At 37.3% G+C, this 14,461-nt stretch overlaps 1 protein-coding gene across 17 annotated transcripts in view; it reads left to right on the forward strand.

Annotated features, from left to right (window-relative positions):
• The window catches only part of FOXP2 (forkhead box P2), a 660,955-nt gene that overhangs the window by 95,828 nt on the left and 550,666 nt on the right, over positions 1 to 14,461 (forward strand). For 14 of the 17 annotated variants that reach the window (XM_070069853.1, XM_070069849.1, XM_070069850.1 and 11 more), the window contains exon 2: positions 7,575 to 7,719. The exons of the other annotated variants lie outside the window; for them this stretch is intronic. The gene's annotated coding sequence lies outside the window, so the exon portion shown is untranslated. The remainder of the gene's footprint in view (positions 1 to 7,574; positions 7,720 to 14,461) is intronic. 17 annotated transcript variants of the gene reach the window in all.

The raw sequence follows: 14,461 nt of genomic DNA on the forward strand, positions 1-14,461 counted from the left end.
AAATTTAAAAAAAAACCACAAAAACCAAATCATCACATAGCATGATTTCATGAAAAATAATCTATAATTTTTGGACAGGGCTCTTAATGTGAATGTTGATTCAGAACTTTAAGTATGTTAAACCAAGAGTTTTATTTGAGTATATCTGTATAATTTGTCTAGTAAGTTTTCTACCAAAGTAAGTCATATAAAAACTTGGAGTTCTAAATGAGACACTTTTTTGACAAATTCATTTAGTACTTGAAAAAAGTGGCAGTGAAAATTACCTTGGCATTGCTGAATATGAAAGATGAAGAAAGGTATAGGGCCGGCAGTGTGGCATAGTGGGTTAAGCCTCTGCCTCCTGTGCTGGCATCCCATATGGTGCTGGTTCAGGTGCCCTCTGCTCTACTTCCGATCCAGCTTCCTGCTGATGGCCTTAGAAAGCAGTAGAAGATGGCCCAAATGTTTGGGCTCCTGCACCCCAATGGGAGACCTGGAAGAAGCTCCTGGCTTCTGGCTTCGGATCACCCCAGCTCCAGCCATTGTGGCCATTTGGGGAGTGAACCAGAAGATGGAAAACCTTTCTTTCTGCTCTGTCTGTAACTATGCCTCTCAAATAAATAAATAAATCTTAAAAAATAAAAAGGAAAGGTTAAATAAACCTTTGAAGTACACTGTAACTCTGCTTCAGCCATGATCATCATTCCTTGGCTCGTGGTTCAGTTCTTATTTCATAATAGAGTTAGGTTGTTAACAAAGATACAGATAAATAATACATTTTCTGTGTTTTCAAATAGTTTAAAATTAAATCTGAGAAATTTGATATGTGGACAAATATCTTTTATAGTAGATTAAATGGACAGTTTTTGTTCATTTATTTGAAAGGCAGAATGACAGGAGAGACAGAAAAAATGAGAGAGAGAGGTGTTCCCATTTACTAGTTTAATCCCCAGTGCCTTCGTAAGTCAAGGCTAGACCAGGCCAAAGCCAGGAGCCTGAAACTCCATGTGGGTCTCCCACATGAATGGCAGGGACTCAAGTACATGGGCCATCATCTGCTGCCTTCCCAGGTGTGTTAGCAGGGAGCTGGAACACAAGCGGAGGGGCCAGCATTTGGTCTGACACTCTGGAGGATGGGTGCATTCCGAGAGGTGCTTAACATGCTTCACTACAGTGCTTCTTTGTATGATATTTTAAAAGGAGTGGTAGAGAAAATGCTATGTGAGTAGGTTACATCTGGCCAAGAGAGGCCAGATGAAGGTAGTGATAATTGTATTGAGGCAGAAAAGGTAGGTACAGTAGAGTTTGGACCAAATAAAATCCGAGAGTAGAGAAAGCCATTGTAGGTAGAGCAAACTGAAACTTTAAAGACGGTTGAAAGCAAAAATTTGCTAGTTTGATTTGACTCTGGAATGTAGAGTTCAGTAGAAAAAGTAGAGCAGAGGTAAACGTGATCCTAAGGAGGAAGGACCTTAACTTTTTGGCAGAGTTTTGGTTTAATTGGTAAGTATCAAGGAACCTGTCTTCTTTTAAACAGCACTGATTGATGCGCTTGTAAGAAAAGGCACCAGAGAAATATTGGCATGAGTTGAGTTTAAATATATTAATCTCAGGCATCACTTGCTTTCCATGTCCTTTACCAGTCTAATAAAACAGACTATAAAAACTTATATTTAGAAAACCTTGTTAGCAGTGGTATATTCTGTGATGATAATTACAGGAGGGATGTTTGAAGATATTTACTGAGTGTGAGGGATAAGAAGTGTTATGGAGTAGCAGGGGAAAAACTGCATTATAGAGGTGAAAGATAGTGTTTCTAAGATGCTTTATAGAGATATCTGGTATTGTTTGATATGTGTGTGTATTTAAGAAAACTTGAGTGAATATTTTTTTTTTTTGGACAGGCAAAGTTAGACAGTGAGAGAGAGAGAGAGAGACAGAGAGAAAGGTTTTCCTTTTCCATTGGTTCACTCCCCTACTGGCCGCTACGGCCAGCGTGCTGTGCCGATCTGAAGCCAGGAGCCAGGTGTTTCCTCCTGGGCTCCCATGCTGGTGCAGGGCCCAAGTACTTGGGCCATCCTCCACTGCACTCCCGGGCCATAACAGAGAGCTGGCCTGGAAGAGGGGCAACCGGGACAGAATCCGGCGCCCCGACCGGGACTAGAACCTGGGGTGCCGGCACCACAGGTGGAGGATTAGCCAAGTGAGCTGCGGCGCCTAGTGAATATTCTTGAGTAAAGACAAGATTTAAGATTAAGTTCTGAAGATTTATAGGCTATTATTAATTTGAGTAAGGATCAGAATCAGAATAATTAAAATGAAGATTTTGACTCATAAAGTGAGCAAGAGAGAATGGAAAATTATGTTTACGGACTATTTTAAGGTAATTAGAATAAATAGCAAATATTTCTAAAATGAATGGTAATATAGCAATAGATTTTTTAATGAATTGTTGGGAACTCAAGCAGACTTTCCTTGAGAAACTGTTATGTGTTAATTTTTTTTTTTGACAGGTAGAGTTATAGACAGTGAGAGAGACAGAGAGAAAGGTCTTCCTTCCATTGGTTCACTCCCCAAACGGCCACAACAGCCAGAGCTGTGCCAATCTGAAGCCAGGAGCCAGGTGCCTCTCCCTGGTCTCCCATGTGGGTGCAGGGGCCCAAGCACTTGGGCCATCCTCCATTGCCCTCCTGGGCCACAGCAGAGAGCTGGATTGGAAGAGGAGCAACCGGGACTAGAATACAGCACCCATATGGGATGACGGTGCCGCAGGCGCAGGATTAACCAATTGAGCCACGTCGCCGGCCCAGTTATGTGTTATTGTTCTGTGTTAATCCAGAAGTCAGAAAATGGTGGTCTGTTTTTATTAATGAGCTTGCAAATATTTTTTAGCATTGAAATTAGTTGTCAAATATTGTACACCCTCCATGACATAGACACACATATGCACAGGCATGTGGTGATTTTGTAGCCTCTGGAAAATTCAGGTTGGCAAGATTAAACCTGAATTCCTGCAAAGCAGTTACGGCAGTAATAATCTGATGAGACTTTACCACAGGTTACCCTGTCACTGTTCTTTATATTGCACCTAGCCTGATTAACATTTATTTTTGGGGGATTTTATTTTGTCAACCCTATGATTTAGTGTTGTTTATAATATTATTCTTCCTAGTGATATTTGCCTAGATACATAACTACTACATGCAACAATTTTTTGAAAGACTTATTTATTTATTTGAGAGTCAGAGTTACAGAAAGAGAGAGTGTGTGTGAGAGCGAGAGAGAAATACGGGGTGGGGGGGGAGAGAGAGAGAATGAGAATCTTCCATCTGGCAGTTCATTCCCCAAATGGCCTCAATGGCTGGAGCTGGTCTGAACTGAAGCCAGGAGCCAGGAGCCAGGAGCCAGGAGCCAGGAGCTTCTTCCGGGTATCCCACATGGGTGCAGGGGCTCAAGAACTTCCACTGCCATCTTTCACTGCTTTCCCAGGCCATCAACAAGGAGCTGGATTTGAAGTGGAGCAGCTGGGACTTGAACAGCTGCCTGTACGGGATGCTGGAGCAGCAGATGGAGGCTTAACCTACTATGCCAGAGTGCCAGCCCCATGCAGCAACTTTATAGGTGAAAGAGAGGTTAGGACTAGATTGTCTATTATTATAGTGGATGTGGGTTTCTCCCTGTGTCTTTCATTGCAGAATTTTACTCCCTCTGTAGCCATTTGTTCCTTTCATCATCTGGGAAGAACACAATCAAATTTATATTCCAAAAAATAAAAAGTGTTTAGGTTATATGGCCAAGTATGAATTAGAGAAAATTTTAGGGCTGTTGAAGGAAGGACCAGATAGATGGTGGTATATCCAGTAGGTACTTTGGAGGTCCAGAGAGAGATGTGCATTGGATATAGACCTTTGGGAATCCTTTACAACAGGTAGTCATTGTAAGGACAAATGGAATGCAGATTAAGAGAAGAAGAGGACTAGATTGAAATCTTGGAAACACTGGCATTGAAGAAGTTCATGTAAGAATAGGAACCAACAGAAACTGAAAAAAGAGGTCTTAGAGGTTAGCATAGGAATCATAGAATAGAGGTATGCGAACAAAAGGGAGAATTTTAAGAAGGAATGAGTAAATAATAAACTAAATGAAGAGAGAACTTAAGTAAATTAGGAATTAAGAAGTTACATATGGATTTCTTGTTCAGCTAGGAGGTGATTCCTATCATGATGACAAAATATTCAGCTCCTAGAACGTGAGGATTTAGTGAAACCTGGGACTATTCTACATGAATTCATTAATGATAAAGGAATGGGACCTTATTCAGCCTAATGCCAACAAAGTATTTTTTCATGTGACAGCATCACAGAAACAAAAAACCCTATACTTTGTTTATTAAAAGCAATAATCAAATGCTAAATAATATATTGGTGATAATTTGAGTGAATATATAAGGGTATCATTCAAACTGGAACAGTTTTTGGAGAAGGGAAGTGTTAGTTTCTAATAACTGCAGTAGGTCTGAGCCACATCTATCGCTGCAAATCCAGGATGAATGGTCACCCTAATTAGAGTTCATATTTATTCAGTGCCAGCTATGTACCAAACATGGAAACCAAGATTTTGTCAGTTAATTTGATATAATGACTGGTTTTAGTTCTTAATATGAATGTATTCACTTACAAATTTTCTATTGATGATTTGACCACTAAAACTAAACCTGTTTGTTTGTTTAAAAAAAGTCACCCATTTTTTAATTTTTTTTAACTTTTATTTAGTAAACATAAATTTCCAAAGTACAGCTTATGGATCACAATGGCTCCCCCCCCCCCCCATAACTTCCCTCTCACCCGCAGCCCTCCCCTTTCCCACTCCATCGCCCAATCCATTCACATCAAGATTCATTTTCAATTATCTTTATATACAGAAGATCAGTTTAGTATATATTAAGTAAAGATTTCAACAGTTTGCACCCACACAGAAACACAAAGTGTAAAGTACTGTTTGAGTCCTAGTTATAGCATTAATTCACATTGTACAACATATTAAGGACAGAGATCCTACATGAGGAGTAAGTGCACAGTGACTGCTGTTGTTGACTTAACAAATTGACATTCTTGTTTATGTGTCAGTAATCTCCCTAGGCTCTTGTTATGAGTTGCCAAGGCTATGGAAACCTTTTGAGTTCGCAGACATCGATCTTATCTTATTTAGACAAGGTCATAGTCAAAGTGGAAGTTCACTCCTCCCTTCAGAGAAAGGTACCTCCTTCTTTGATGGCCCGTTCTTTCTACTGGGATCTCACTCGCAGAGATCTTTCATTTAGTTGTTTTTTTTTTTTTTTTTCCAGAGTGTCATGATTTTCCATGCCTAAAATACTCTCATGGGCTCTTCAGCCAGATCCTGATGCTTTAAGGGCTGATTCTGAGGCCAGAGTGCTATTTAGGATATCTACCATTCTATGATACACAGCGGCACCCACTTTATACCACATTTTTTCCTCAGAGATGAGAATATATATTTGCAGTAGTTAATGATCTACAAATATAGGTAGAACAGTCTGCAAACAAAATTTCAATGTAGTGTGGTGAGCATATGGTTTTTAAGACATCACCTAGTATGTTATTACATTATAAGTTATAGTCTTTAGGGTTAAGATTATAGTGTCAATAAATTTTGCAAATAAGCAGTTTGCTTTTTTAAAATAAAGTTTATCAAGAGAAGACACAAAACATAGCTAATTGTACATGAATTCGTTCTTCTCTGTCATCAGAAATTGTGTGTGTGTGGGTGTGTGCGCGTGTGTGTGGTTTAGTTCTTAATCACAGAGGGATGCTTTTTCATTCTATAATGTTAATTTTAGCCACATTCAAACTATATCCTGTGAAGAGTCTGGCATATCACTCTGATGTGTCTGGTAGATATGGATTGCATTAATTAGCATAGGTATTGCTGTAAATGACATGTCAGTCCAGCACAACAAAAGTATTTGTTACTGATGTCAATCAGTCATACTTTGTCAGGTCAAATGGTTTCCCTAAAGGAATGCACATTTATCTGTACTAACCCAAAGCACTGAAAAAATCATTTCTGTGTTCTAGAAACAAAGAGAACTACCTGTGCTTGAATAGCCAAATGGAAATATTCACAAAGAAAGTACATTGTTAGATTTTACTAGTAGCACCTTTAAATTAGGCCAAGATTAATTAAAACTTCGGAAGAGAAAAAAAACTAGCTTTCTGTGATACTGAATCTTGAGTGGGTTTTCTCCCTTCCCTCAGTTGCTTTAATCTTTGGTAATAAATTTTTTTTGTTTCACCTTGAAATAATTTTGAGCTATGGCAGATAAATGACAGCAAATGTCATTTACAGTATTTAAAATCTGAAGGGAATCACACAAATACCAATTTGTGATCAGATTAATGGCTTAAATAGGTGCCTTTTCCCCATTTCTATTTTAGCTTTCACGTTTAGTATTCTGACTGCAGATAGAATTTGTCTTCATTTGTTTACTATTTTCTCTCAGTTTTTTTAAAATGACAAACACCAATGTTCTAAGTTAAATTTCTCAGTAAAAACTGACTTTGAAGTGCCGTTATGCGTACGTCTCCAAAACATATATATTTTATTTCCAGTTTTGCTCTAAATGCTTTGCCCCTTGCATTCTATTGTATTTTTTAGTGGAAGAGAATGTGAGTGATATTAACATAAGGTAAGAGTAAGGGAGTATGACGCAGGGTTTGATACAAGTTGAATACACTTATCTTAATATTTAATTTTTATAGAACACAAATAACTGTTAGAAATCTACATTTCTATAAAATATGTATAAATAAAATTAATTTTGTAAACTTATATGTATTAATAATTTTAAGGGTCAGGTTTTCATATGTTACATTTCTGTATCCCTAAAAGAAAGGGTACACTGTGTTGCATTTTAATTTCTAACAGATTTGTTAGATAATTAAGATGAAATCAGATTTACACTATACCTGTGTTTTGTATTCTAATTTGCTCAACATGTCTTGTTTGAAGAACAGTTTCTAAACTTTTGTTCCATCTTTAAAATTCTTATTCCAGATTTTTTGCTGTCTTATAGACTCTATGCTATTTCTTTCTGGTCTGTCTTAGGCTGTTGAAATCATCTTTTTTTATTATTCCATTAAAATTTTTTAAAATGGATTTTCCTTTACACTTTTCTAATCATCCTGTAATTCTTTAGCCCTAAGACATTAAAATGAATGAGTAAAAATATTTGATACCTAATCGTCTCTGCCAGTCCATTCAAACTCATGGATTTGCAAAATTATGTTAAAGTCTTTTAAAAATACATTGGACTAGGCTTTTGTAGTCATTTGGATTTTGAATATTAATTTTCTCTTGCTATGCTGCTTAACCATAAAAATGAAAGAAAAGATAGATGTGGGTTTCTTTTAGTGGTGTTAATTTAAAGTACTGGATTTATTTATTATAATGTTCAACAAGGCAGTTCTTACATTTCTGTTCACATCAGATCTGGTAGAAATCCTCCCCCAACACAGTAAGAAAAAGTTTGATGCATTTTATAATAATTGATTAAAAGTATAATTTCCCTCTAGATCAAACAAATAATAGAAGTCTGTTGAAGCTTTGTCCTGACCTATTCTGGAAGTAGAAGAATACCCTGGAGAAAGGAGCATTGTAAGCATAAAGAATAAGACTGTTCAATCCTAGGAGAGAGAATTAAAGTCTAACCCTCCAAATGTAAGTCCTCGGTACTCTGTATTTTCCATCTCTCTGTCTTTGTTGTTATTCAAGTTTTAGTAGAAAATAATACGATGACAATATTGTTTGGATATTTTTCTTTACAAAATATTTTGCCTGATAACTTTAAGTTTTGATGTATGTTAACATTTACTAACTAATAATGTATTGTAATGGCTTGCACCAATAATATTTAATGCAAAATGGATTAATTTTCATTGTATTTTCTGGTGGGAAACTGTTAAGAGTTTTGAGTTTTCTGATGAAAAGAAGGTAATTTCCTTTGAATTCATATCTTCAATAGTGCTATCATAACCTTTTTATTCTAAACTTTGGTTCTTTCTCTTTTATATTTCTTCAAATCCAAGAATAAGACTATCTTAATATGTCTATTTAAATCTACCACCTGGTAAGAGAGACATTAAGTCCCTTTTTCATTTTGCATAGTGAAAGTAAAGTGGACTGAATTTGCATTCATAATTTACTATAAAATATATCAATTTTGTTAGGTCAGTATATTGGAAAAACTGATTTTTTATCTCTTTGAAAAAATTATGTGTGTTCATAATTATGTAGGAAAAGATATTTAAATTACTGTTCAGAAATTGGTAGATGGAGTTATGACTAAAGCCAGTGTGCTTTAGGAAAATTGTTTGGGAAGAAATTCCTTGTTCTTTATCACCACTTTTATCTGAAAAGTTACCTAGAGCAGCATCCTTATAATGAGGTACTAGATGTATATGTAAAACACTGATACAGCTGTCAGAAACCTGACTTTTACTTAGAACTGATAATCTTCTTTATTCCATAGCAAAAGAACTCAGTAATAAGAGTATTGTTTTGATTTTTTAAAAATCCAAATGGTCAGAGTGAGTGTTCAGCCTAGCAGTGAAGATACCCATCTACCCCATCAAAGTGCTTGAGTTTGATTCTCAGCTTGGGCTCCTGACTCCTGCTTCCTGCTAATTCGGATCCTGGGAGGCAGTGGTAGTTGCTCAAGTAATTGGCTTCCTATCACCCACCTGGGAGACCTGGATTGAGTTCCTTGCTCCTGCCTCCGGTCCCTATCCAGCTCCAGCCTTTGTGGAATCTTGAGGAGTGAACCAGCAGATGAAACCCTCTCTCTCTCTCTTTCTTTGCCTCTCAGATCAAACAGTTTAAATTAGAAAAATGTTCAAATTATCCAGTAGTAAGTGAATGTTTTATTTCAGCTGAATACAACCACATGTTACATTCCCCCCATTCCCCCAATTTTCTCCAAAATTACCACATGAATTTTTTTTTTTAAATTTGACAGAGTTATAGGCAGTGAAAGACAGAGAGAAAGGTCTTCTTTCCGTTGGTTCACTCCCCTAATGGCTGCTACAGTTGGTGTGCTACACCGATCTGAAGCCAGGAGCCGGGTGCTTCCTCCCAGTCTCCCATGCGGGTACAGCGGCACAAGCACTTGGGCCATCCTCTGCTGCCCTCCCAGGCCACAGCAGAGAGCTGGACTGGAAGAGGAGCAACCGGGATTAGTACCTGACACCCCAACCGGGACTAGAACCCGGGGTGCCTGCACCGCAGGCGGAGGATTAGCCAATTGAGCCACAGCGCTGGCCACCAAATGAATCTTTACAGGTTTTAAATATGACACATTCGTTGATATAGCATCTGACAAAGTGATAAAAGGATCTACATTGAGAAATCTCTGATGTTGAGGTTTATATTTAATGCACCTGGAACATTCTTATAGAGCTTCTAACACTATAGCCATTTCTGACAATCTGTAGTTGTCATTCAGCATGAACTATGCACACAAAGAGAGACCTAATTGGTTTTGGACATAGATGTTCTGTTCCAACATTTTATTATTATTGAATTAGATAAAGGTATCCTGGAGAAAGACTACAAAAATTATTCTTTTCACTGCCATGAACAAATGCTTTTCATTTAAAACTTTAATTTTTGTTATTAAAATGTGTAATGAAACTTTAACGTTTAATTTAATTTTCGGGGCTTAGTAGTAAATTGCCAATTACTGTTTGAGGTCGATGAAGGATTGAAAAATAATGTCATTCACAGAAAAGTTTTGCTGATCCTCTGCTTGGCAGAAATGGAAATGAACAAAGTATGGTAACAGTAACATGACTGAGTCCCAGAAACATAAATCAGTGGAAAAAAACCCCGATATGAAAGAATAATAGTGAATAATTTCTTAATTATTTCCAACCTTTATTTTATTTATTGCTTCCAGTTGACACATGATGTATACATATATGTGTACAGACAACACACAAATTCTAGTGCCACTCGGACTTTTGTGGACATCAGAATTACCTAGGGAGCTTGTTAAAAATGGAGACACTAGATTTCTGTGTATGGAGGGTAGGTGCCATGATCCTATATATTCAAACCTCTAGGTATTTCTATACAAGGAGACTCACATTCTTTGAAAAACACAAGGAAAACCTTAGGGTTCAAGGCAGAAATCATGATTGTCAGTTTCAGGAATTGGGAGTGCATATAAGGCTTCATCTGTTGCTTCCCCTTTCTTTAGATTTTGATCACCTGCATACAAATCTTCCTACTTCATCTCCATTGTGATCATTTTCCCTATTAGGTGTGGCCCATTGAAAATCAGGGACAAGTCACTTAACTTGCCCCCACCTACAGACCTTTACATCCCCACAAATCATGAGATACCTCTGCATTCTGCATGGGGGTCTGTTCTCTTGGTTGGCACGGTAGCTTTGAGATTATTTTACTGCTTGCTCCTATTTAGACTCCATTACTCCTTCCACTTCTACTTTTCAGGGTACCTCTGGCTCACAAGTCCTCATGGCCACCAGGAGCAGGTACAGCCCAGAAGCAAACAAGCATAGTTGTTCCAAAACTATAGTGTTTAGAGATGCAGGAGGTGAATACAACAAAAGTTATAATGGTCAAGTTACATAGGTGGTAGATTGAGGTGGGGATTCCAGGAGCTTCTGGTATGCTGGACGCATCCTGTTTACCTGTTGGTAGTTGCATGCATATTTCTCTATAAAAAACCATTGTTGAGAAACTGTTTGCTTTTCTGTTAAGATTAGGAACAAAATAAGGCTGTCTCTTTTCACTATTTTTCTTTTCTTTAAGACTTTTATCTATTTATTTGAGAGGTAGAGTTACAGACAATGGGAAAGACAGAGAGAAAGGTCTTCCGTCCGCTGGTTCACTCCCCAAATGGCCGCAATGGCTGGAGCTCCACCGATCTGGAGCCAGAAGCCAGGAGCTTCTTCCCAATCTCCCATGCGGGTGCAGGGGACCAAGGACTTGGGCCATCCTCTACTGCTTTCCCAGGCCATAGCAGAGAGCTGGATGGAAAGAGGAACAGGCAGGACTAGAACCGGCACCCATATGGGATGCCGGCGCCGCAGGGGAAGGATTAACCTTCTGTGCCACAGCGCCGGCCTCCACCATTTTTCTTTAACATTATACTTGGAATCCTAGCTAAGGCAACAAGAGAAAATAAAAGGCGTTTAGAATGAGAATGAGGAAATAAAACTGTCTGTGGATGACATAATTGTCTATGTAGAAAATTCCAAAGAATCAACTATACTAGCAACAATAATAGCAATAAAGACTCCTCAAATTGGGATGGTGTTGTGGACGAGTGATTTAAGCTGGCATGTGCAACACTGACATCCCATATCAGAGTGCTAGTTCGAGGCCTGACTGCTCTACTTCTGATCCAGCCCTCTGTTAATGGCCTGTGAAAGCAGCGAATTTTGACCCAAAGTACTTGGATCCTGCCATCAATGTGGAACATGCAGATGAAATTTCAGGTTCCTGGCTTGGCCATTTAGAGAGTGAACTAGTGGATGAAAGATCTCTCTCTCTTTCTTTCCTTCTCTCTGTCTTTGCCTGCCTTTCAAATAAACAAATAAACATGCCTTTCAAAAAACTCCTGGAGGGGCTGGGCCGTCCCTGTGACACAGCGGGTTAACGCCCTGGCCTGAAGTGCCAGCATCCCATATGGATGCCAGCTCTAGACCTGGCTGCTCCTCTTCTGATCCAGCTCTCTGCTATGGCCTGGGAAAGCAGTAGAAGATGGCCCAAGTGCTTAGGCCCCTGCACCTACATGGGAGACCTGGAGGAAGCTCCTGGCTCCTAGCTTTGGATCCATACAGCTCTAGCCGGTGCGACCATCTGAGGAGTGAACTCTGTCTCTACTTCTCTCTGTAACTCTGTCTTTCAAATAGCTAAAATACATCTTAAAAAATTTTTAAAAAAATCCTGGAAATAATATGTGATTATAGCAAGGTTGCCGGAGATGAGGTTAATACACAAAACTCAATTGATTCTACCTCAATTGAGTCTATTCTTGTAAATAAATTAAGTACTTAAAAGAAAAAATCAATTATCTTTAAAAATTGAGCAATGCATACTTCATTTTATTTTTTTAAAAGACTTTATTTATTTAATTGGAAGGCACAGTGCAGAGAGAAAAGGAGAGACAGAGAGAAAGAGATCTTCCATCGACTGGTTCATTCCCTATGTGGCTGCAAAAGCCCAGTTGGACCATGCGGAAGCCAGGAGTTAGCAATGCCATCTGCTTCTCCCAGATGCATCACATGGGCCCATTTGTAGGAGCTGAATTGGAAGCAGAGCTCAGGGACTGGAACCAGCACTCCAGTATAGGGGCCAGGTGTGGCAAGCTTAACCCCACTATACTTCAACTCTGGTTCCAGATACTTCTTTTTTTTTTTTTTTGACAGGCAGAGTGGGCAGTGAGAGAGAGAGACAGAAAGAAAGGTCTTCCTTTTGCCGTTGGTTCACCCTCCAATGTCCAGATACTTCTTTCGATAATTCTTAGTATGTCTAATATAAGTCACATTAAAGAATTATTAAAAAGGCATTCTTTCTTCTGTTAAGTAGACTTCTAGGAAAAAGGAGAGAATTTGAGATTTGATGTCAATGTGAATATTCAAGGTTAAATGATATAATTTTAAAATCACTTATTTTGTTACATTACAAATCAGTGTGTTTTATTAGGGGAAAGTGCTAATGTCCATAGTGGAGCCATCCTATATTTGCATATAATTAGTTACTTTTTGTGCTAATTTATATATCTACCATAAAATTGTCAAGATTTATATATTTCTATTGCAAATTTAAAGATAGAAATTATATTAAATATAAAAAATTCATTCTATAGAAATGAAATACTCACTTTATTGAGCTGTTGGTTTTTTCCTTAAATTGTAATGAACTTTTGCAGTCATCTGTCAGTCTTAGAAATTTTTCATTTTAGTGGGATTTCATTTTGTTACTTTTATGTTAGTATATTGTAAAAGAAATGGAAAAGACAGATGCTCTTTGTAGTCTTTCTTTGAATAGAAATTTCTAAATATGAAAGTACTAAAAATGGGCTTCTTTCTAGTTCTACTTTTTTCCTTCTTCCTTCTGCCTCTCCTTTTTCCTTGCTTATTCTTTTCTTCCTCAGTCTTTTCAATTAGTTAATTTTTCAGAGTGAAAATAATCCGGTGTAGTTGGTTGACATTAAGAGAAATCATGAATTTATTATTCATAAAAATGAAATATAAAAATTCCCCCTTTCTCCAGGCTCTGGATATAGCTAGGCTCAACACAAATGTCTGGGGAGAATGCATCTGTTGCTACTGCATTTATTTTTTTTGTTTCTCTGAAAACTTGGCAATTGTAAAGTATCTATGATTTTGATTTGTCTTGGCCAAAGCCCAGATTACCACAGAATTACATTTTGAACATATTCAACTAAGAATCATCTTTGTAGCAACTTTTCCTTTGCCATATTGAAATTTTGGGAATAAAATCAGATTTTGTTTTAAAAATCAGCTATGTTACTTCCTAGTGCCAGAATGAATTTTTTTCCTGTGTTAAAGAGGCATGAAGCAATGCTTATAGTCTTTCTTAAAACTTATTTTAAGTATACTGTGGAGCAAAGAGCCCCATTTTTGCATCTGACAGATCTGGGTTCAGATGTTTACTCTGCCACTTAAAAAAATATGTTGATTTGGGTAAGTTTTCCATGTGAAAAAAAGCAATAATATTGCTTTTCCTTATAATATATAAAGGTTAAATGATCAAATTTAAAAAAATACCTGTCATGTGACAGTCACTTATTTAACAACTGTCGTCACTCTCTTGACCTTTATGTATATGTAAGAGTCTATCTATAAATAAATGTATATTTGTTTGCATATATTTATGTATGATTATATATGTGTGCTTATGACTCTCCATATATATTTATAGACGTGCAATAATGTACAATATTTTATGTAACTATTTATTCTCTTTCTTAAGTCACAAAGCAGAGAACTTTTCTGGAAAGGATATAGGCCTGGAATTCAGGAAATATGGATTCTGTCACCACCTGGAAATATTTTAAAAGTTATTATTGCTTGGTGCCCTAGTTTTTCTGTAACTTTATATCAACCTACCTGGAATGTTTATAAATCCTTAAAAGAAGATCTGATGGATATTTATGTTTCTTTTACGAATTCCCAGCAGGCAGTAGAAAAATTTTTTTTCTTTCTTCAATGTGTAATTCAGATGATGTACTGCTATATCTTGTTAGGGTTCAAGAATATATGTATTGGTCAACTGTCTGGGAGTATGGGAAACAATATTTAATGTTTGAAAAAAGGAGTGTCAACTTTGACAACACAAAAAATGCTAGGTAGAAATTAAATCTTTCATGTTCTTGTCGCTTATTTTTCACTAATAACCAGGTATT

The sequence above is a fragment of the Oryctolagus cuniculus genome, chromosome 3 (genome assembly GCF_964237555.1).
Source record: "Oryctolagus cuniculus chromosome 3, mOryCun1.1, whole genome shotgun sequence".
Taxonomy (NCBI): domain Eukaryota; kingdom Metazoa; phylum Chordata; class Mammalia; order Lagomorpha; family Leporidae; genus Oryctolagus; species Oryctolagus cuniculus.